The following is a 20643-nucleotide window of genomic DNA, read 5'->3' as shown; positions in this document are numbered from 1 at the left end:
GGGCATCCGCGGGGCATCCGCGGCGCCCCCAATTTAGCGGTTTGCTTCAAAGCAGCCCCGCTCCGGCTGCAAAGCCACAGAAGCTTAATGGCGCCCTTGTGCTCCGATTAGCTATTCCCTTTCCCTCCTCCTCCTCCTCCTCCTCCCTCCCCCCACCTTCTTCCTTCCTCAAGGGACAGAAGGAGTCGGGTGGGAAGACGAGCAGAAAGCAGCCGGCCGCCGAGGCGGGGAAAGCGCGCAGACCAGCCTGTGCAGCAGCAGCGGCGGCGGCGGCGGCGGCGGCAGAATGCGCGAGGCGCCCACACCCTGGCCAGGCTGCTCGCGCCCCTGAGGAGCGGGCGGCAGCGCGTGGTCCATGCAAGCCCCGGCGGGAGCAGCAGAGCGCAGGAGGCGCCCGCTGGGCAGAGGCGGCCGAGGCGGCGGGCTTTTCTCTTTCCGAGGACTGCGCCGTCAACAGCAGCGGCAGCAGCAGCGGCAGCAGGAGCAGCAGCAAGAGAAGGGTGAGGCGTCGCCGTCGCCGTCGCCGGGCTCGTTGTATTTCCTTGCGGGCGGCATCTCTCGGGCGCTGCTCTGGCTAGGCCGCCCACATCACCGGCGCGGCGGCTGAAGGGCTCCTTCGGCCGGCGATGAGATGGAGCGCTCGCCCGTGTGGCAGGGGCCAAGCGGCGTCGGTCTGCCAGCAGGAGCCGAGCTTGCTCAGCTGGCATCCGTCGAGCGGGCTGGCATCTAGCTTGTCTTAAAGGACGTCCGTAAACGTGATGTAAGCTTAGGAGGGGAAGCCACGTTAACCTGGACCACGGGGGCGTCGTATTGGAGGCATTTACGGTGGGGAGTTTGCGTGGCCTTTTCCCAGTCCTTTATCTTCTTAGGATGATGGAGAACGGCGCCCTCCCCAAACTCCCACTGAAGGGCCTTATTGGCGCTTATCAGCGTGTGTGTGTGTGTGTGTGTGTCTGTGTAAATATATATATGAGATGGACGGGGTGGTACGCTAACAATAGCTGAGGCAAGCAACTTCCTTGGAATTCGGAGACTTGCTCCCAAATTAGTGCCAAGATCACAGATGCCAGAATCTGCACTTGCAATAGCTTACACAATTTGGGCCATGCTGTTAATCAGAATTGAATAAGTTAGGTTCGAAAGAAGTTTATTATAGAATGGTCTGGTATGTCCAATCACTCTCTGTGTGTACAGGTATGTGTACACGCTTCACGTTCGCAATAGGGACTGGCATATCCATCGCTAAAGAATGTGGTCACTAAGCGAGACATCAGTTGACCGCGACTTGTGATTTTATTGCTGGCTTCTCCATTGACTCTGCTTGTCACAGGCCAGCTGTGAAGCATGCAAATGGCAGTTAATGTGATGACGGGACCTGTGATAGTCATAACTATGTGCCAATTGTGAAACACCTGAATCTCATGTAACTGTGGGGCCTCTGTGATGGTCGTTAATGTGAGGACCGGTTTTAAAGTTACTTTTTCAGCACTGTTGTAACTTAATCGGTTGCTAAACAGGAGATCCTGTTGTTAAGTGAGGCCTATTTGTATTAGTGCATATGTACACACAGACACTTTAATACAGTTTTGGATCTTTTTTCTTACAATTAATGGCATAACCCCATTTGGCTGCCATCCTAACATCATGTTTTTTGTTAAATATTTTTCAAGCCATTTCTAGAAAGAGCAGTGGAGGCGAGTAGAGACAATATGAAGATGGAGCATACAGCTACTGGCATCTACACCTTCCTTTACTTTAATTCTTGGACTGTTTTGGCACCTCTTTGCTGGGAAGAATCAGCAAGAGCAATCTCCTAACTTAATCCTCTCTACCAACAGATTTTCTGTGGGGAGAAAAAAAAATACTAGGCTTGATATATTTTGGCTATACTTGATTGTTTCGGAAGAGCTAATAGAATAGAAGGGAAAATATTTAATTAGCTTTCAAGGCATTCAGATTAGAGTAAGAGTTATAATTGCAGGAAATCTCATCGTGTAGATATCCTGACTTGCTAAGGTTGATAATATTTTGTCATTCATGTTGGTTGGGGTTGACAGGCATTGCTTAATATATCTAGAGGGCACGCAGTTGCAGAAGTATAATCTTCAATCTTAGTTACATAAGCATTTTTAAAATATACATAAATAAGAAAAACCAAGTCCTTCCAGCTCGCAGTGATGGAGGAAATGGAAGCTTTGACTTTTGTTGCTAAGGTTGAAAAGCACTGCTCCAAATCCTCTGTCAGTATCCTTTGCATTGGTCATATTGGTGTACTGTTCAGAGTTGTTATTTAGGAATAACTACAGGCCACCAGTTCCTATTCCCTGACCTTTGGTTAAAGGAGAGAGAGAGAGTGTGTGTGTGTGTGTGTGTGGATGGATGGATGAGATCAAGGTGAACATGGATCCTCAGGAATGCTCCCTCCCACTAGAAATCTTCAGTTGCAGTGGCTGAAGCAGCTGTCAGATTTTGGCAAGACAAGTTGAAGGGGTGGGGAAAGAAAAAATGACCAACCTACATGGCTATATAAGGAGGGGGCCATTTAGTAAAAGTTATCTAGATTCATAAATATATCCCAGTATCAGAGTTTGATTTATGCCACGCCTCTTTAAAGAGGTGTGCCTCTGGTTCTGTGAAACATTGGAAGGATATTTTCTTTTTTTCTTTCCTTCTTATAAAGGATTTTAAGTAGGCAAAAGGATTAGGTTAGAATCTCTTCCTCTCCTCTTTTTGTCTATCAGTTATTTGAGTTAACTGGGTGGTGATTGCCCAACTTCTAATTGCTCCTGAAGTTTGTTCCTTCAATGATGATCAAAGATGATTAGAATCTAAACTTAGCCTAGAAAGAATCTTGGGAGGAACTGTATACTACATCCTGTTTCTTTCCGGCTATTAAATATGTGACAGTGCCTTGAACATTCTTTGAAAACTTTGGGTCCTCTAATGCAAAGATGAACTAATTTCTAGTCCCTCTAATTCTTCAGCATGAATAGGCTCATACATATTTTAAAGGCAGTCTTGCCGAAACAGCTTGCAGAAACCCCACTCAAATCAAGCAAGAAGATACTCATGGTTGACTGCATGGAAACTGGAAGGCGATATTTAAGAAGGGAACATCTAAAAAAAAAGCCTTCCTCAATTATGCTTTGATGGTATCAGTGCTGAGCCTGCAGTTTTGGTTAGGTAGGTTTCTTCACATGAAATGTTCAGTGGTAAGAATCACAAGACCAAATTTGAGAGACAAAAGTATGTTTTAAATGGCACTTGGAACTGACAGGCTGTGATTTATATGAGGTTAAGTACACTAACTGTATGCTGGAGTAAAGTCTACATATTACTTCATGTTTGAACTACATGGGACTTGGAGGCTTAATGTCTGAGTAACTATGTTTGGTCAACTAGGCTTCAACCTTAAACAAACTTTCTTGGGGATCAATTCCATGGAAATGAAAGAGACATGTTACTAAGTAAACTTGCACAATGTTGTACTGTTAGTTGGATGGCTTATCCTGAAGAGCGCAACCTCTGCTTTTAAATGTTTTCTTCATTTGGTGAAATATAACAACAACATAAATATATAAAAACATACATACATACAACAACAACAAAGTACAGTAATGCTACAATAATCCACATGTATGCATACATATACATATATAAAACCATGGTTAAAATGAACTAATTGTAAATCATTTTTAAATGATCCATATAATATTAAACAAACTCAGACCTTTAGTATATTGTTAAAACTTTAGCATATTGTTAAAACTAGGCCATAAAGAAACAGATTGTTCCATCTTCCTATTTTTTTTTACAACATAAAGACATTTCAAGAACTGACAAGCCAAGATAAGACAGGATGTGTGAAAACTCTTTTAGATGTTGCCTTTTTAATCTGCATTTGCCAGTATTACTGCAGAACTCCCTGTACTGGCAAAATTAAACCCATAGTCTGAAATGTTGTTGGTCTCGTCTCCCTACTGCTCTAGCTCTGCTGCTTGCCTTGGGTGCAGCATTAGTGCTGCCACTATCTATTTTCCCAATGTCATCCCTTCCCACTCTAGTATATGTGTGTGTGTGTGTGTGTGAGAGAGAGAGGGGGGGGGCGTCATAGTATGAGTTTCTTAGGTTAAAAAGGTGGGGGGATAATGAAAGGGAAATTCTTCAGCACATGAATTTCCTGGCCTTGTAGCATTAAAGCACATAATTATGAAAACCAGCCCCTTCTCCCATGTAGGATGAGGCCAATATCACAAGAAATAAAAAGAATCAAACTTCATTCAAAATGAAAAAAAAGGAAAAGGGAGACTGTGGTGGCTCCTTTTTAACTTTTAAGTAGTTGGATGTGGTAGAGGCTAAATACAGAACTGTTCAAAACACAGACCTATGAAAAGAATATCCAATTAAAAAGAATTTACAGGAGAACATAAAGCTCTTAGTAGTTCAAAGGATGATAGATCTGCCACTACTATAAAAGCAACTCTGACACAGGAAGAGGTGCCGGTTTGCATGGAAGGACTGGACATTTAACAGCAATGCACACTGTTGAAAAGCAACATTATGCATTATTTCTAGCTCATCTAGAAATGTTATCTCTGCTGTAGGAAGAAATGATGCCTGCAAGCAGGGTTCCTGCTTCTTTTCATGAGCGTTTTTCTCCAAGTTTCTCCCTCCAGTTTTTTAACTGACTCTTTTATTTTTAACAGAGGCTAAAGAGGTTCCTTTCCTTTTCCCAACCTCAGCATATAGCTTCTCTTTCCTTTTCTCCTGGGATTTTCCACTGGTCTTTTCAAAGGCAACATCTTTTCCTCCTTAGAGGAAGGTTCCTGACTTTGCATGTGACCCAGGACAAGAGTCTGTTCCTTGTGCAGATGTAGATTCCATATCTTAGACCAGGGCTCAGCAACCTGAAACAGTGAAAGAGCCACTCGGAACCGGTTCCCTCACAAAAGGAAACACTGGGAGCCGCAAAAAATGTGTGCGCATGCGCGTACATTCACGCATGCGCAGAACAGGGTTTGACTGAAGAGTGGAGCCAAGGCGAGATATGCACCTACCCTGCATATTTGAATTGATTGGTTGAACTTTTTTAGTCCTACTTTTTTTTTTTTGGACTGCACATGGCAGGGGACTGGGAGCCGCAGGAGACGGCTGAAAGAACCGCATGCAGCTCCGGAGCCGCGGGTTGCAGACCTGTGTCTTAGATGGATGAAAGTGAAATTCAGAAATGTGCCTGGCTGGTAGTTAAAGTGGTAGGACTGCTTGCCATCTCATTCACCACCCTCCCTTTGGCTCTTTTTTTTTCCATCCTGGTTCAGATACAGCTTGCCTTTGGTCATTGTTTTGGGTTGCCCCACGCTGTTTTTAAAAAATCTAGTTTGATGACAAGACTTTCTTTTATTCCAACAAACGTCTACTTTTAATCCTATGATTCTCCCATAACTCGTTTGGAACTTTAATACTCTTTAAAATTCTTCTTCCAATTCTCTGCTGTTCTCTAAGTCATAGGCTGATTATGTAAGCACCGTTTTCCCTTTTTGCTGCTAAAAGTAGTTAGATTTCTTCCTTTTCCGTTGTTACAAATGTGAAGGTGCACTGCTGGAACTATTTACAATACAATAAAGATAAATCTGTGCAAGGAGGAAACTCTATAGAGAATTGCCTGGGCTCCTTTGAGATACAGAGATTGCTACAGCGTCTCTCTGAAAAAATATTGAGATATTTATATATTGCAGTGTGGGAGACGAAACAGTTCTTAGATACATGACATCCTGTAATCTGATAGAAGGACGTCCAGTCCTTTTTGGCAGATTCTTTTGCTTTTAACAGCTGCCTGAAAGGCTGCAATTTTTCAGTTTTAGGCAGGGGAGCAAACCTATGGATGAAGCTCCATCTGCTTCATTTCTGCATTCCAGGTAGGCGGTGAGGGCACAGGAGTCTGCCAGGAAAAAAGGTTAGCAATCTTAGTTGGGGGAAAAAAGCCAATAATTGCTCTTCACATGGCTGCTGATTCACTAACTATTTATAGTGTATAGTTTACCCCTCCCCGCTTTTTTATTTCAAAGTGGGACTGTGGGCTTGGTAAATTATATCTTCAGATTTAGTGCACTAACCCACAAATGCACACTTTGTACTTTTGAATGGCAAGAGGCCCTCAGATCCTCAAGTATGCATCTCCGTAATGAAGTTCCATTTTGGGACCACATATGGCCATCTAATTACCTTGAAACTGCTGACATAAAAAGTTGAGCATTGTGAACTGGAGTAAAAAAGAAAAGAAAAAAGGAACCTCAGATGGCAAATTGTATGAGAAGCTCTTCACTGCAAATATCTACCACTCCACTTCCCCATACACAAATACACCAGCAACCCAATGAAGAATGAAGGAATGAGTAACAAAAATGAGATGGAGGGATAGGAGTCAGGGTTTCTCCACACTTACCACCCATCCGTGTTTCAAGTGTTCTTTTGGTATACAGCTTCATCTTACATCTTAGTTTAATTAATTTATAACTATATGGTGATCATACTGGTTTGTTTTTTTTTACATTCTGTGCTTATCCCTCATACACATCCCAGTGGGAGAGGAGAAAGAGATTGTTGCTTCTTGAAAGTTTAAGACCGGGTTCGTGTAATTCTTGAAAATATCCAGTGAAAATGACGCCCGATGCTGGTCTCATTTTTTGCAACTGAGTGTAAGGTATAGGCCAGTGCTATCTGGAGTATCTCATTAAAAAGAGAACACTTTGTCATAATATTGCTAAGATTCCAGGTGTATTCCGATGCAACATTAACATCAGATGTGTGTGTGTTTTAAAATACTTTGGGACAGGGATGGGCAGTGTTGTGTACTGGGTTCTGGAGAGTAGGAAGGACGCCAGGCCGATGAGTACAGCCTAACAGCTCTTTATTAGGTGGAACTGACCGTACTGGGGAATAGGGGTTACCTGTACTCTTTATATACCTGGCCAGTACCTGGCTAGGTACACAGCCAACCAATCGGATTGAACCTCTGTTTCCCGCCAAAACTGCTTCCCGCCAAAACAGTTACAGTTCAACGCCTCCTGGTGGTGACTCTTATACAAATGCTTTAGGTGTTCCTTTAAGCCAGGGGTGTCCAAACTTTTTTCAAAGATGGCCAGATTGGATGAAGTGAACATGCTGGAGGGCCGAACATTTTTCCGAACATTCTTTGAACAATTACAATTAAATGCAAATGAATTATTTTATGCCAAGTTAATTGCAAATGGCATGCTTTTCATTTTATAACATTAAGATCAACTGACAGCTGAGTTTTCACAATGTATTTTATGTGCAAAACAAGAGGCTTGACAGAACAGTGGAGCCTAAGGGGAGACATACAGGCGCTCTGCCCCCTCTGCTCTCATTCACTCACCTTTGCTTGGAAAAGTTTCTCTCTCGGTCTCATTCACTCATGTTTTGTTTGCAAAAGCTTCTCTCTCGCTCTCTCATTCCCTCACTCTTGCTCCAAAAAGCCTCTTTCATGCTCTCATTCACTCACACTGCTCAAAAAATGTTTCTCTCTCGCTCTCATTCACTCACCAACTCAAAAGGCCAGCCGCGGCGCCTCCATTGACTTCCATGGGGACGCTTGGCAATTAAAACCACTCCCGCTACTGCTGCTAACTTTTTCACTTGCTGCTTGGTTCCGATTTAACCTGCAGAAACAAATCCCCGAGCCGGCCCCCATGGCAGCAGCGAGCCCCAAGGAGTGGGGCGGCCCAGTGTGCTCGCTGAGACACTGGAGCGAGATTGCCCCCAACAATCTGAACACGAGATCGGCATTTCTCAGCCCGCGCTGATCTCACGCTCCTTACAATCTCCCTCTCTTTGTTTCAGTTTGCTTTCTACATTTGGGATGAAGACTCGAGGTTCAGCGTTTCTCCGCGCCCGCTGATCAGCGTGTGCGGAGAAATGCCCATTCCCTCTGCTGAGCCATCCCAGTTACTTCCCTGGAGCACCTCCATATCTTGTAAGGGCGCACAGGGAATCCGCGTTTCTCTGCGCTTGGTGATCAGCGCGTGGGGAGAAACGCCCATTCCCTTTGCTGAGCCATCCCAGTTGCTTGCGTTGCAGAAGGCAAGTATTTGGGATGAAGACTCGAGATTCGGCGTTTCTCAGCCCGTGCTGATCTCGCCCTCCTTACAGTCTCCCTCTTTGTTTCAGCTTGCTTTCTGCATTTGGGACAAAGACTGGAGACTCGAGAGAGGGAGATTGTAAGGAGCGTGAGATCAGCACTTTTTACATTTGGGACAAAGACTTGAGATTCGGCGTTTCTCAGCCCGCACTGATCTCACGCTCCTTACAGTCTCCCTCTCTCGAGTCTTCATCCCAAATGCAGAAAGCAAGCTGAAACAAAGAGAGGGAGACTGTAAGGAGGGCGAGATCAGCGCGGGCGGAGAAACGCCAAATCTCATGTCTTTGTTCCAAATGATTGCCTTCCGCAATGCAAGCAACTGGGATGGCTCAGCAAAGGGAATGGGCATTTCTCCGCACACAGGAGAGGTTTGTTAGGGAGGCGGTGGTCCGGCGTTGTTTACCTCCTTCCTGTGTGTGTGTGTCAGACCTGTGGGGAACAGCTGGTAGAGGTGGTCGTCCGGCGTTCCCCCCCTCCTGTGTGTGTGTGTCGGGCCCACAGAGAGATGCAAACACCAGACTGCCACCACCTCTACCAGCCGTTCCCCGCAGGTCCGACACACACACACACACACACAGACAAAACGAAAGGGGGAAAAATGCCGGACTGCTGTCTCCCTACCAGCCGTTCCCCGTGGGTCCAACACACACACACACATACAAATGAGAGGGGGGGAAATGCCAGACTGCCGCCTCCCTACCAGCCGTTCCTAGCAGGTCCGACACACACAGACACAGAGAGAGAGAGAGAGAGAAGGGGGAAAAGAAGGAGGGGATCTGGCAGCACCCGAGACTCCATATGCTGCTCAGAAACACCCTCTCACCGCCCTCCCTCCTGTGGAAGACAGTCTTCTGCTTGCCGCCCTCAATCAGAAGGGAGGGCCGTGGGAGGGCCGCATTTACACAGAGCAGGGAGGGCTGTTAGAGGGCCGTATTAAACCGCCCCCCGGGCCGCAAATGGCCCACGGGCCGGACTTTGGACATGCCTGCTTTAAGCCTAATACATAACAGGCAGGGCAGACTACTGTGGTCCAGGCATTTTAAGATCCCACTGCTGAAATGTGGCTGCAGAACTACTAATTTTCAGTGGTTATTTTTTTCCCCCCTGAAGTCAGAATTAAAGATGGAATTAAGAGTATAAAAACTCCTTGTTATCACCTGTATTTTTACCCATTATTAAGCTTATGAAAAATACAGACACGGGTGGCTCTTAATGTAGGGCTAGTCACTTAGCAACTGTTTGAAATTACAATGGAGCCAAACAAAGATACTTACCACTCGAATTCAAACTTCTAATGCCCTCCCCCCACTTGCGATCCGGTGCTTGCATTTTGGGGGCTTGGCATTTGGCCTGCCTTCCTTAGCCGTTTGCAGTATGCTACAGTTATGTGTCCATGATTTATGAGGTTTTCTTCCTGGAAACTGACATTTACTTCCAATTTCCAGCAAAGTGAATTTGCAGACAATGGGTTTGTTTAATGACCATGGCATTCTCCTAATGATCTTGGATTTGCTTAATGACCATGGTGATTTGTTGAACAAATGCCACAAAAGTTGTAAAAATCGGACATGGTCACGTGATGACCTGCTTAACGACCGACAAGACTTGCAACCATAATTCTGGACTCAAATACAGTCATAGGTCAAGGACTACTGTATGGGGGCATATATTTTTTTTAGGCTTGGAAAGGATGTAAGGGTTGGGATGGAAATTCTTTGCCTCTCAAAGGCCTGCTGCTCCCATTTTCACCTGCTCATCCCCCAGAGGAGCAAAAGGTTGAAAAATTCAGTCCATCTCCTTCTGGTGACATCATCAAGTCCTCTTGCTTCCATTAGAAAGGTGGAAAGGCTCCAACCTGACTTTAAGACAAAAATGTCTTCTGAAGGCGGACTCTCCCTGCCTGCCCCCAGGGGAAAGCTGACGGTTGTTGGTTGTTGTAGTGTCTGCCTGCGTCAGTTATGCAAACTAAGGTGTAAGAACTCCCTGCAAGTGTGGTAGTGTGTTGAAAGGCTGAGGAGAAATCCTACTTGCACCGTAAGCTTGTAGATAGCTCCCTCTGCTTTTCAGTTCTGAAGAAGGGAAAGTTGTTTGAGGTTTATGTTGTGCCTTTTTTTAAAAAAATTTTTTTGCAACTGATGATCCATTTGTCTCAGATTGCTCTGTGTGAGCTGAATTCAATTCCGTGTGATGTAAAACAGCCATCTATCTCTGCTTCAGCTATCTGTGCTTCCAGATTGATTATTATGTGCGAAGGCCAGGTTCTGCAACGCAGGAGGGAGGGAGGGTAGATTTATGCTTCTGAATAAACTGATGTACTGTTTTACTAACGCTGCTATATTGTTCCAAGTGGAATAAATTTTGTATCTTCTGGCAGCTTTCAGCTTTTTGCTTTACAATGGAATACTTTGAAGTACCTTTTCAAAAAAATACTTTGCACCACCAAGTATCTTAAGGCATTCTTGGATTGTCCTAAAAGAAGTGCTTCAAATAATATTCCTTGTCAGATCCTATAGTACAGAAAACCATAGTATAATTCTCAATATATTTTTTTAAATAGGAATATAAACAGGTTTTTTTTTTCTATTTAGGTTCTTTGGTGCAGTTTGTTCTGGGCATCTTATCAACAAGCATGACCACAAATGGCATCATTAAACCATTAAACATCACTAATTTTTGTCTAACATATGATTTGCTTATGTAATCACTGTGCTGTTCCTCACAAAGGATTTTAAAGGAAGGAAAAGGTGGTCGCATTAGCAACCATACTAAGTTTTGAGGAGTGATATCAGGATGTTGGATCTTTTCAGGTCTAGACATTTGGGGAATGGGAATTCCAGCCTGACTGGAGATTTAAAGATTAAATCATGTTTAGGAACAAGGAACCGATAAGCACAGCTTTCGAAACATAGGCTACAAACAGGAAGCTATTTTCCAAAACTTGAGGTTTTGCATTTTGCCTTTGCTCCAGCTTCATAATCTCATGTTATTTGTGCTGGAGCTTTCTGAACTGAAGCTCGAAAATTCCCATGTGAAGCCTGTTCTAAACATGATTTACATACATCTCTTATTTTTTCTTTGAATCTGTGGTAAGAGGGCCACTAATTCATGAACTCGTTCCATTGAAAATCTGCTTATGGTAGTCCTCGATTTACAACTGTTCATTTAGCGACCGCTTGAAGTTACAGCGGCACTGAAAAAAGTGACTTCTAATCAGTCCTCACACTCAGAACCCTCACAGCATCATCAAGGTCACATGATCTAAATTCAGGCACTTGAAAACTGGCATGTATTTAGAACTGTCCCAGGGTCATGTGATCGCCATTTGCAACCTTCCCAGCAGGCTTTCAATAAGCAGAATCAATGGGGGAAGCCTGATTCACTTAATGGGCACATGACTCACTTAACAACCATGGTAAAAAAGTAATAAAATCACCATGTAACTCACTTAACAACCGCCTTGTTTAGCAACAGAAATTCTGGTCCCAAATATGGCTGTAAGTCAAGGCCTACCTATATTAGTGGTAAAAAGGACTTTCTTGCCTTCCACGATGGCATTTTGGTACATTGCATGCAGCCTATCGGCTGGGCCTCGTTCAAAGTTCAACTCTCAAAATTCCCCACTAAAAGGTATTGACATTGGAAATGGCTGATAGAAGTAATAATTTGATATTTTAGCTATTAAATAGTGAACATAGATGCAATAGTTTAACAGTCCTGTAATGCATGTATAGTTTTGTTCTTCATGGGTACTGAGAAACCATGTGGGTGCAAATAAAGAAATATTTGATGGTGTCTTACAAATCTGTGAATGTGGCACTTATGTGATGATGTGAATTTGTCATCATCTTGGTTTTCTGCTGGTGCCACTGCTTCTTTTCATTATTTGGCTGCATCAATATATATGTATTTGATTATTTCTTGAATGAAAGGCACCTGCCTAGGGATTTTAATTTTAGTCAGGACATTCTGGTTCTTCTCCTGTATACGGTTTTGGAAAACTTTGGTTAGACTGCTCTGCTGGATTGTCCTTTATAATCACAGTGCCAGGAACTATCAGGATTAGATCCAGAAATTCTTGGCTGGGCACACACAAACCTGTGTGGTAAGCCTCAGAACTGTAATGTGAATTGCTTTTCCCAGGAAAATGAATTTCTTTCACTCCAAGCACAGACCCTGCCCTTCTTGGGCATTCCCACACTGGCAATGCTGTTAGAGACTAGAAATTTGACTGAGGAATAGTAACTTATTTGGCCTGGTCTTAGAAAAAGATAGATAAATCCCCCTTTTTAAGTTTTGGCATATAGCCCGATGTAAACTGCTCTGTTCCTAACCTCTCATTATTTGACTTATTCATCTCTTGGTTCCTGGCACTTGAATGTCTTCTGAGAGTTGCCTATGATTCAGCATTAGCACGCAACGGGGGTCGCCGTAATTTGAGAGTCATTATGCAAGAAGAGGGAATGGCGTTTGCCTAGTGCTTTGAATGGGAAAGCAAGAAGGCCAAAGTGTTCAGCAATTGGTCCCTTCAAGGTTACATTTGAATACCGCAGGGGTGGGGAACTCTGGCCTTTTGGTGACTTGTGGACTTCACCTCCCAGAATTCCTGAGAGGGAAAGGGTGTCCTCATCAATGCTTTCTTTCTTTTGCACATCTTAATTTCCAGAGTCACTCATCTTGCCAAACAAGCCATACAGAGGAGATAGTACTCTTGAAGTCCATGTTGCAGTCAATCCAGGTAGGCTGGATGTGCAGGTGTCCAGGTGCCCTCTGTGTTTTCCATCTACCTAAGGTTCTCCTGGACTGAAATTATTTGTCTCTGGGTGACTCCTGGCCTAGTCCCTGCGATTTTATTGTCAAGGTTTTCCAGAAGTACTTTGCCATTGCCTCCTTTCTAGGGCTGAGGGGGAGTGATTGGCCCTAGGTCACCCAAGCTGTCTTCATGCCTAAAATGAGACTAGAATCCCCAATTTCCCAGTTTTTATAGCCTGGTGCCGTAACCGCTACACAAAACTGTCTCTCCTTGAATATTATTTATATCATTTATTTATTACACTTATGCCATACCTCTCAGGATGATAACCCCCCGCGGATGGCTTACAAACATTGGAAGCAATTGTAAACAAAGGCACTGTAAATAGAATTATATTTACCAAATAGGGTGCAAAGTAAATACTGCTGTGTTGATAATATATACTGCACATGTAATTGCTTGATAATATAATTGTACCACAAGTCACAAAAATCCCCTTGTAACGTAAAAATGTTATTCCCCACTCAAGATTTGCAGTGTGACTTGGTCATTTGCCTGGCAATACTAAATGAAGTTTCCAGAGGGGGGGAAGATGTATCACTAGGATACAAGTTGGAGAAAATGGTATAACCATCAGTGCTCTTGAGGAATGGGCTACAGTTGGGAAGAAGTGCTTATTTAGAGAATTATGCCTGCCTCTGAAAACAGTATTTATTTCTTTCTTTTTTTTAACTTCTCTTTCGCCCACCCAAGCCACAGACTCTACAGGTATTCCTCGACTTACAATCAGTTCCTTAGTGACTGTTTGAAATTACAATGGACTTCCCCAGAGCTACTTATGACCCAGTTTTGGAGTTCTGACAGCTGCCTCTCCCCCTCATGATCATGTGATCACATTTTGGGTGCTTGGCATTTATGGCCATTTGCAGTGTACCATGTTCATATGACTATGACAATGTGTTTTTTTTACTGGAAATCAACACTTAACAACCGCCACAATCAGCTCCTTAGCGACTGGTGGTAAAGGTGGTAAAGCCATGTGCAGTCGTGATGGCCTGCTTAATGATGGGTACAGCCTACAACAACAATTCCAAACCCAATTATAGTTGTAAGTCAAGGACTATCTGTACTACAGTGGGCCGCTGTAACAAACTTAAATACCATATTTTCCAGCGTATAAGACGACTTTTTAACCCATGAAAATCTTCTCAAAAGTCAGGGGTCGTCTTATACGCCGGGTGCTGAAACTTTAGGGACAGGGCTGGCTGGAAAACCTGGAGCGGATCTCCCATTTAGTCTGCGCAGGGAAAGCGGGACCAATTGGAGTAGAAGAGCAACAAAGATGATTAGGGGACTGGAGGCTAAAACATATAAGGAACGGTTGCTGGAATTTGGTATGTCTAGTTTAATGAAGAGAAGGACTAGGAGTTACATGATAGCAGTGTTCCAAAATCTCAGGGGCTGCCCCAAAGAAGAGGGAGTCAAGCTATTCTCCAAAGCACCTGAAAGCAGGACAAGAAGCAATGGAGAGAAGCAACCGGGAACTAAGGAGAAACTTCCTGACTGTTAGAACAATTAACCAGTGGAACAACCTGCCTCCAGAAGTGGTGAATGCTCCAACACTGGAAGTTTTTAAGAAGAGACTGGACAGCCATTTGTCTGAAATGGTATAGGGTTTCCTGCCTTAGCAGGGGGTTGGACTAGATGACCTCCAAGGTCCCTTCCAACTTTATTATTATTATTATTATTATTATTATTATTATTATTATTATTATTATTATTATTATTATTATAAGTTTAATCCACTTGCACTGTTTTATGTTTACATGTTTGATGACAAACAGCCTTATGTTTATAAGTGACAGTTTTCCTACTAAGTACCTGCATGTCATAAGCATTTGAATTAAAATTACCATATTAAAATCAAATCTGATGTTTTTTAATTTTTATTTGGTGTGCGTTGGAAGAGGGGTAGTCTTATATGGCAAGTATAGCCCAAATCCTATAATTTAACAGGAAATGTAGGGGGTCGTCTTATATGCCCAGTCGTCTTATACACCGGAAAATACGGTAATGCTTTTTCTTCTGCCTGTTTCTGTTGGAAGAAGAGAAGGGAGTGTCTGTGTGAACCAAGACATTTCTACGTAGGTAAGAAAATGGTTAGTATGTACAATTACTGTAATGTTTTAAGCGATGTATCCTATTTTTTATCTGCAGTTATTAATTCAATTAATATAATTCTTTTTGTAATGATGCTGCCATTTTTTTAGAGTGTGGTGTTTGGCAGCTATATACACACTCACATGTATGTTGAGAAATCTCAAGTGGTTGCTTTTATCTTTCAGTGGCAACCCTTGGTTGACAGGGGGGTGGATTTCTGTCTGTGTATCATTTCTCTCCCCCTCATCTGTCTTCCTTTGAAGTTGGGGGATTGCTGTAAATGTTTTTAGCAATCTTTCTTTCTTCAATATTTCAAAACAAGTGCATTTCTAGACTCTTTCCCACAGGGCTGTTGTTCCTAATGTTACTGTGGACAGAAAGAGAGTCCAGTTGAACAGGTTTCTGAGCTGGCTTTTGCCTACTTGGCCTTCTCCTTCGTTTGCGAGAGCAATCTGGAATGCAGATGGCTGAGAGGGGCATGGCAGTCCTCTGTAAATTCAGGGAGAGCCCAGGCTGATGGAATATGAGGTGTACCAAGGCCCAGATCATTGGGAAAAGATAGTATAGATAGCATCCTGTCAAATGGGGCTTCCCTTCTTGCAGGATTCAAGTATTGGAAACTGTGACTCAGCTGGGACCAAAGCTTTGTCCATGAGCACATCAGCCCAGTCATAGTTATTGTAAATCAACCGTTCATTAACTCTCCCACCCTGCTGCTGAGGAGTTCAAACCTTCCTCATGCTGAGAATAGATCACAGCCTTCTCTTGCAACTCTAGGGACTGAGAAAAGAATAAGCAGATACAATATGGAAGCACTTTTTATTATTATTGTTATTTTCAGAGTTTCTTTAGGGAGTAGGGAAAATAAGCACGCCTTGTCTCTCTTCGCTAGCCCAGGAGATGAGAAATGGAATTTTGCACAGATACTGCCATGTCTAGAATACTTTCCTAGCCTATGCTGAAAGGCCAACTTTCTCCGTTAGTTGTTCAGAGGAATGGGTGAAACAAGGAGGCACACCTTGGTTAGTGTTATGTATTCACATGTTAATAAGTTACACTCGTTAAAGATTTGTAATACACAAGTTCTGAGTTGAGGTAAAACCGCGGCAGCTTTTGACAGGTTTCAAAAGCTGCCGGGAAGCAACTACGCAGGCGCAACCGTTTGACAGCCCTCGGCTGTCAAGAACCGCCGGCTACCGCGCAGGCGCAAGCAGTTTGACAGCTCCGAGCTGTCAAAGCGCTCAGACGCCGATTGGTCCAACCAAACAGCGGGAAACCGGCACTGCCCTGATTGGTCGTCGACCGGCCAGCTGAAGTATAAATAGAAGCGTTGTTAACCTGTTCTTTGCCCGGTTCCACAATAAAAAGCTTTTCGTTAGCCAGCTGTCTTGCCTGCTTCTTCTGCCGACAGAGCAGTTAGCCTATGGAAATAATAGAGAAATTGCTTTCTTTACTTTCAGATATATATGCCGGAGGGGAAAATGTGAGTCGGGAATCTTTAGACTTTCAGTTTCAGTAATTCCTCCACATTTCTGATGGAAATTTGGCACGTGGACAGAATTTAGGAAAGCATTCTAAACATGGCAGTAAATGCGCAAAAAAATACCACGGGAATTTCCACTTTATAGTTTTGCTTATTTTTGTGCAGCCATCTTTCTTTGTATCAGTTCATCTGGCCAGCATGAGTAATTCTTCTAAGTATTTTATACCTAATGTGTTCAAATAGTGTTGATTTTTCAAATATGACATTTTGCTATGTGTGATCTTCTATCCAGTAGTGCGCACTTGGGTTATTCCTTATTACCACAGGATGAACATTTGCCCTGGAACATTTTATTAAATTATGTGCTGATGACATCTTTCAATGAGAGAAGACCAAAAAACCTGTGTGTAGTCACATGTCTGGCACAACAGGATGCGCTATCAGATTGCTGTTGTGTTATGCAGAACTTTAATTTGCTTGCAATAAAATATTAAAATCTTAACAGAGATTTTGATCACCAACTGAGAGCTGCTATATACCATGGTGGTCAGCTTCTGTGACCATTGGTAAAGGAAAATACAAATGTTATTAGCATAATTTGCCAGGAGTGTAATATTTTAAGAACAAAATAGTCATGCTGTAAAGTAAACAGAATCAGGGTCACGGTTGGAGCAGACCATGTTTTACTTCTACATATTTACATTACATTTTTAGATCCTACTTATTTGCTTGGTGAATGCTTTAATTACTGTATTGGTACTTGTTACTTAAATAAGAGGAAAGCACCCATCACTTTTATTTTGGCTCTAAACACAGCAGATCTTAAATGTCCCAATCTGAAGAAGCAAAATCTGGAGGTCAAGAGCTAGTCAGCACCGTGTGTCTGACATTACACCTAAGAGAACAATTGCCCACTCCACTGAAAATTAATTTACTCTAATCTGTGTGAGATTTTAACCAAAGGGATGGAGAGCTGGGGTACCTCTTAAGATCTAATTGAGGTTACAAGTGCTGCATTGCCAAGCCTTGTTACACATGCTTTTCAGTTTGATTTTTAGCTTTGTCATGCAGTAAAACAGAGTTTTGATTTTTGGTGGTATTTGGTACTATTGTCCATATTTTTTGTTTTACTATAACAAAAGAGTAAAGAACTTTTAAAAGCTCTCATAAAATGCACACACACAAAAGGAAAATGATATTGCATTCCAAGAAGATTATTTACCCCTAAGCACACTATTAACTCTTGGCTAAATGGAATAATATTGATCAGTCTTTCTATTACATTGATAGAGAGCCAGTTCATAAACTGGTGGTGATCCAGGACTATAGATCTGGAACCTGTCTTTCCAACAGTCTTTGTTTCTGTCTCTCCCTCTCCTGTGCATCTTTTTCTTATAGAGATAAATCCCACGTTTTGGATATACAATTCAAAAGTGCAGTCACATTCATCTTATTTTACATTTCCAACATAATAATTAACCATTCTTTTAAAACATTCTCAGTCCAGTATGTCCAGTATGTCCAGTAAAAGTAAAAAACCCCCAACCTTTTACTGAATATTTTTAAGAATTAATTTTAAGCTCATAAGACATATACTTCATAATGTTTAAGAACTTTGGCTACTAATGTATTAATAAAGGAATACAATTCTGTCTTTTTATTCCAGTGTTCTTACAAACAATTAACATCTACTCTGGTGCATTACTTTTAAATAGTTGTATATTTAAAAACACTGTACAGTTAGAACAATCCAAAATACATTCTAAAACTGACAGTTTGGGACTTAAACACCATTAATGCATCTAAGCCAAATTGTGAAATCAGATGTTTTGATTTAATATAGTAAGATTTCACAATTCTAGGCATTCCAAAATCCTTGTGCAATAACTCAAAATAGTTTTAACAGTAAGCTGTTCTAAAGAATAGTAACTTAGCTTGCTTACAATTTCAAAACAGAAAAGATTTACCTGCAGTATTTAAATTGCAATCATCCCAGAATGTACATTTGTCAGAGTTGAAATTATTTCTCGCCCGGTTTTCCAAATGTGCCTGGAAGCCTTTAATGTATAAAATACAATAGAACTATTGCTAAATACAAAACCATTCCTCACTTTGCTTTAAGATGGATCAGATAGCATGTTTCTAATTTTGTATATACTGGGTTTTTAAAAAAAATATTTGTTCCAGAGAGAGAGAAAAAAATTAAACCCATCACCATAGACCATGTTATTTTTCTGGGCTGCTTTGCAATAATTTTTCCTTAGGATGTTAGTAAAGTGATGCTGGATGCGAGTTGTTGAACTCTATGACCTCCATCTTATGGATTCTGTAGAATTCTATCTACTCTGGGTGCCGGTGAGGTGATTTGGATTATGCTGGTGGATCTCTTCTTCCAGGTATTCCTAAGGTATTGGTAAAAAGGTAAAGATTCCTCTGTTTGAAACTTATTCTTGACAAATGGTGCCCATGTGGTTTTCATGGCAATAGAATGGAATTTTACTGCCTTGAAAACTAATGGTTACCATTCCCATTCTATTGCCATCAATTTTATTTTGTTTTTTTAAAAAACTCAGTATAGCCAACAGTAGTATTTGGTCCCCTTGCAAGTAATTCAGATTTTTGTTTCTGCTCTAGTGTTTGAGTTTCACTAAACAAGTAATGACAATCATGTAAAAAAAATCATTTTGAGTTTTGTTCCAGATCACAGAAATGTTCAAATGCATTTTTCTTGGCAAAAGTATAGAAATGGTTTGCTGTTGCTTTCCCCTGGAGATGACTTTTGATGTTCTAGGGTAGCCTACAACCCAAAAATTCCTTGGTAATCTCCCATCCAATTACCCCTGCTTAGCTTCCAAGCCCAGATAAGTTTATCCAAGAAATTGCCCCTTGACTTGGTTACAATAAATGCAGCCATTCTGCTGCTGGTGCTCCACTGATTCTATTTTCCCGTTTGCCATGATTTCTGTGCTATGGGAAATGATTGGCTTTAATTTCATTTCATACGCGAGTGTTTATCACTTCTGGTTTCTCTCTCACAGTATGGGATGGGCCCTGTTTGCTTGTGTTCTTGAACTATTTGCCAAATTAATCACATTGTTATGGCAAAGTAAAAGCAGTGCCCTTCTGCTTGGTGACAAATGTATATTACTTACAAACATTCACACGTTTTAATGGCATCATTATTGGAGTAACACTGCATTTCAGATTTTTATTTTTCAGGAAAGTTTATTATTGTACCTCAGGAATATAGTCATATCCTCCTTGAACTAAGTAAGGCATCTGGAAACCTATTTAGTGTTCCACCCAAAGTTTGTCACTTGAAAAATCTGGTTAGTTCTCACTGCCACCTTGTAAGTTTCCTTGTCTCCTTGAATCTCCTTGTTCTCCCAAGGCAGGCTAGGTAGACTGGCAAATACACTGAAAAGTTTCTAACCCTCAAAAACATAAATAAATAAACCTTTATTGTCAAAGTACAACATGTGTACATTGAGATTAGCTGAGCCTCCCCCCCGTGCTCTCTCCCCCCAACACACAGTGACAACAAACCCTCCATCCTACCACACCATGTGAACCAACTACACCACAGACCAGCCTCCCAAGTCAATTCTGCATAAGTTCACAGAGATTATATCCCATTTAAAAGCCTAACAGCCCACGGATGAAAGCTGTTTTTCAGCCTGTTGGTACGGCTGGCTATACTCCTATATCTCCTACCGGATGGTAGGAGAGTAATGGACACAACTAAATGAATCGGTTAGCTTTGGTATATTGATAGCTGGCAGGCAAGCAAACAAATGAGAAAGGAGAAAGAGTAAAATTAAACTCCTCAGGTGCAGAGGTGCACTCTACTGATGTAAAACTGCCATTAGCATTGTTCATGTTGGAGGTAGACTTGAAAATAGGGCACCGAGAGAGCAGGTGAATTGCTATTAGATTCTGATGCCAGCCTGCAGTTGACACATCTTGTAGTTTTGGATGGGAGTGGGGATTTAGAAACCATAAGATTCCGTGTGCTAAAAAATGAGTAATGAGCGTTAGGTTGAGGATTTTTAACATTGTTTCCATCCAGTGATGAGGAAACATTTGCTTATG

At 42.1% G+C, this 20643-nt stretch overlaps 1 protein-coding gene across 1 annotated transcript in view; it reads left to right on the top strand.

Moving 5' to 3' along the window:
- Positions 1–212: 212 nt before the first annotated feature.
- Positions 213–20643, top strand: part of RNF144A (ring finger protein 144A) — a 65679-nt gene continuing 45248 nt past the window's right edge. The window contains exon 1 of the mRNA XM_081314262.1: positions 213–500. The gene's annotated coding sequence lies outside the window, so the exon portion shown is untranslated. The remainder of the gene's footprint in view (positions 501–20643) is intronic.

This window comes from Vipera berus (genome assembly GCF_964194415.1).
Source record: "Vipera berus genome assembly, chromosome: 1".
Classification (NCBI taxonomy): Eukaryota; Metazoa; Chordata; class Lepidosauria; order Squamata; family Viperidae; genus Vipera; species Vipera berus.
This window is presented reverse-complemented; position numbering and strand designations above follow the sequence as displayed.